Here is a 4,363-nt window from a genome sequence, read left to right as displayed (position 1 = left end):
GGGTCCTGGGATTGAGCCCTGCATCGGGCTCCCTGCTCGGCAGGGAGTCTGCTTCTCCCTCTGCCCCTCCTCCCTGCTTGTGTTCCCTCTCTCAAATAAATAAATAAATAAATAAATAAATAAATAAATAAAATCTTAAGAAAATTAGATTGTCTGGGCTCAGTAATGATAGGGCTAGGGGACTCGTTGGGGACACAGAAGAAGGTTTCTTGCAAAACCACATGACAGATGAAGGACTAGTTGGGAGGAGATGGTTTTTTATTTCTTCTTCGGGAAGCCTCCAAACTTCACAAGGAAATGGGCCAGAGGGCCAGAGCTGACCCTCGGAAAACCCCTCCGGACCAGGGACCCTGAGTTGGTGGCACTGCTTTAGCAATCCAGCCCAGAGTTTCTCTAAACCCACGTTAGAAGATAGAAAGAAGTGGAAAACAACTTATTTTAAAGAACGTAGATAAAAAGTACTTCTTCCAAAGGGGGCCCACTTGGCTTACGAGTCGAGTCCCTTCCCAGTATTTCCTGCAGCCCCAGAAATCCAGTAACCCACTGCTTCCCGGAATACAAAGCTCAAAAGTTCTAGGGGGCAGGAGAGAGAAGAGTAAAAGGACACTGAAGGGCCATTTTCACTCGCTCATAAAGAATCTGAAGGAAAAGAAAGCTACTCCAAGTGGTACCAGAATGGTGTGATGTTGCTCCAACTTTGTCTCAGCGGGCCAGGCAACATATTTAATTCAGAATCTAATTAACCTTCACTTTCTCATTTTTTTTATCTTCCCGATCAATTACTAATAAACATTTATTGAGACATTCCCATATGCAAGGCAGTGTATAAGGTACTCTGACGAAGACAATATTGAATAAAACATGACAAGGAGATGTCTGTTCTGTTTCAGAAAGTATGTTTACTGTGACTCCTTCTGAGTTGTTCTTAACCCACTAATGTCAAAATGACCCACGGGGGGTAATGATGTTCAATTAATGAACCTCTTCTCTGTGACCTTTTAATGTGATACCAAAACCCTATGTGGGCAAGAGTGGACCTTTCTGAACACATTTCTGTGCAAAATTGTTATTCCTCAGATCTTGTCTATATTATGTTATATAACAAAGGATTGGCTGCAAATGTATCCATGACACAAACCTTCTTGATTTTACCCAGAAAGACAGTACACTGTAATTACTAAGGTTTCTCTTTGGTGATTAATCAGAGAACTTTGAACCTGCCTTCCACAAAGCATAGAGGGAAGGGATACTTCCAGGCCATCGTAGAGTAGAATGTTTCCCCTCTTGCTGCAAGAATGGATTGCATGTTCCCAGAAATACTTTAATGGACTCCAACTCTCCCAAATTGTTTAGTACCTATATGATAACACAAAAGAATTTCAATATTGCTTCAATAATAAATGCTTCAAAGGAAATCTTGTAACATGAAGATCACAAGAAAAAAAAATCCACAGACCCTTTAATGAACCTGATGTGAAATGAGCCCACCATGAACACAGTGGCTCTGACTCATGCCTCAAGCTTGTTCTGCTTCAGCAGGCTCTCAAGATCCAACAAGTCATCTGGTGACTCAGACCAGAAAACAAAATGCTCTGTCCAACTTGTGTTTCTGAAGCATTTACTGGGTGGAGCCCTTTACGATCCAGCTGAATCCTTTTTTTGCAAGACATGCAACAAAGAATTCAATGAACAAAGCAAAACAAGTCTGTAGCATTCCAGAAGGATTCCCTAATCTAAGTATAAAATATGCAAGTTACAACTAATCTGGCAGATCACACATGAACATAGGGAGGGTTGTGATGGACCGAGACAATGAAAAGGCTAAAGCTGGCAAATTGAATTGAATTTGGTGCAGTTCATCGATTATTTACACTCGAGGACATCAGGACATAAAAACATTTTAAAATTGTGAGTTTGGATTAATGGGATCAGTTCAATGGACAATCTGCTTAAATAAACTTCATGTACTATTAAGGTTCTTACTAAAATTATAGCCTAGGGGCTGTATTCTGGCATCTTAAAGAATATGAACTCAAAGCATTTTTATAATTATGCCCCTAACTTTTATTCACTTTTCCACTATTAGATATGATCACACAGGCAAACACAGATGGGTGGTCTGAAAACTCAGGGATAAAAGGAATTGTGAATCACGAGACAATGGCTCTACATTTGAATTTCTATAGGACTTATTTTTTTTCCAGTTTTATTAACATACAGATAAACCACATAATGACTTGACATACATACACGGAGAATGACTTAGGTTTTGTTTGTTTGCTTCCTTTGAATTTCCACAGCCCTTAATTTCTTAGCTTTGGAAGTTTTTGTATTTATAGCAAATACTTCTTGAATGGCAAGTATTAATTTGAGAGTAAGAGAGGCTGCAAGAAAATAAAGACCACCAAAAGTAGTTCACTTCTTTTGTTACTTCAAATACTTTATGGGTTTTTCATCATATACTGGGGTTTGCTAACTGCACTGTTTTAAAACAACTCTACACCTTCCCCATTTTTATTTTGAAAATTAAAAAACTATAGGAAAGTTGAAAGAACAGTACAATGAACACATACTCTTTACCCAATTTCACTTTTTAATATTTTGTCACATCTGCTTTATCTATGTATATATCTATGCACATGTATATATACACAAATATGTATCTGGAATATTCTGACTTGTTTTATTGATTAAATTCTTTGTTCTTTGTTTAGCAAAAAAAAAAAAAAAGAATTCAGCTGGCTATTCATACACATACACATATGGAGGGAAAGAGAGGGAGAATTATCTGAGAACAAAGAACATTTTTTACATAACCAATCAGAATAGAATGACCACATTTAAGAACATTAACATTAATTGTATTATACCATTTAATATATAGTCTATATTTGAATTTCCTCAGTTGTTCCAAAAAATGTCTTACAGTTGGGTTTTTGTTCTTTTTTTTTTTTTTTTTTTCCCTAATCTGGGTTTCAAGCAAGGTTTGTACACTCCATTTGGTTATTCTTTAGTTCTTACTTAAAACAATTTCCCTGCCTTAAAAAAATATTCTACACTAATGACTTTTTCCCTAAGAATCTTGACCAATGTCTCCCATTCTGGATTTCTCCACTTGTTTCTTCATTATTGGATTTAGGCTAATCAGGTTTGGCAAATATACTTATGTTGCTGTCAAAGCAACATTTAAAGTCAAATTCTGAATTTTCTTTGTTTGATATTATGGCTTCTTCCAAACTCTGGTGTATCAAGACTTTAAACCAGTTTGATTTAAAAAATTATTTTATATTATAAATAGCTTGGTCCTACTAGCAAATACAACATGTTTCTTTAGCATGTTTGTTTTTGTAAGGACAGGGGATGTGTTTTGTAGACTTTTATTTTAAACCTTCCTAATACCAAGCAAATGCTTACCATACATAGTTTTTTACCCTGGCTCATCCAGTGATCACTTACGGCCATGTTCGTACAGCTTATCATCTGTACCTCAGTGAGTCTACAAAGTTGTTAAGAGGGACATGATCAAAATAAATAACAAGTAAAGAACTATAGATAAAGGTATGGGATGCCTGGGTGGCTCAGTCAGTTAAGCATCTACCTTCGGCTCAGGTCATGATCCCAGGGTCCTGGGATCAAGTCCTGCACTGGGCTCCTTGCTCAGCAGGAGCCTGATTCTCCCTCTGCCTGCTACTTCCCCTGCTTGTGTTCTCTCTCTGGCAAATAAATAAATAAAATTTTAAAAAAAAGAACTATAGATAAAGGTACATGTTAGCTTATGACATTCTGAACTTAACCACTTTTTCTAGATTACTAATATTGCCAGGTACACGTTTTGGAGTTATCGATCTTTGCAATTAAACCTATAAAATAAACACAATTCCCTATGATTTCTCCGTAATTTTCTAGAGTTATCAATGGAGAAGGGTTGCGACTGGGAAGGTTAAATCTTCCAATAATTAATGAATTGGTCTAAACATCAACAGAACTGGATTCTTACCTTCATCGATATGGTCATTACCATTCTTGAGTCACATTCACTGAATTACCACAAGGTGTAGTGTTCATCTGGATCATCAGGGTTTGATTGGGATCTTAAACACAACCGAGGTTGGGATCTCACCATTTGCACCTTAACATCGGCTAGTCACTTACAGAAACAGAAACAATCCTAGGATCATGAGACTGAAAAGAAATTTCAAAAGGACATCGTGGTATTTCTTATCATCAGGTGGGCCCCGACTCTCCTTCCTGGCAGCTGCAAATCTACCCTATTTGTAATAACCTTTTGCACCATGGCCTTCTGGGTAAAGTACTCCCCATGGTCAAGATCTTTCATATTTAACTTAAATTGTTTTCTATGGGT

The 4,363-nt window shown here is 37.2% G+C and overlaps 1 long non-coding RNA gene across 1 annotated transcript; it reads right to left on the bottom strand.

Moving 5' to 3' along the window:
• Positions 1–75: 75 nt before the first annotated feature.
• LOC145718517 (uncharacterized) lies at positions 76–4,354 on the bottom strand. The gene is made up of 3 exons (XR_014141866.1): positions 3,599–4,354; positions 1,457–3,496; positions 76–1,356 (listed from the first exon to the last, which is right to left on the bottom strand). It is a non-coding gene; the product is annotated as an uncharacterized LOC145718517 (long non-coding RNA).
• Between the last annotated feature and the right edge of the window lie 9 nt (positions 4,355–4,363).

The sequence above is a fragment of the Leptonychotes weddellii genome, unplaced genomic scaffold (genome assembly GCF_054177405.1).
Source record: "Leptonychotes weddellii isolate Sample4059 unplaced genomic scaffold, ASM5417740v2 HiC_scaffold_16855, whole genome shotgun sequence".
Classification (NCBI taxonomy): Eukaryota; Metazoa; Chordata; class Mammalia; order Carnivora; family Phocidae; genus Leptonychotes; species Leptonychotes weddellii.
Note: the sequence above shows the minus strand (reverse complement) of the source record. Positions and strands in the feature narration are given on the sequence as shown.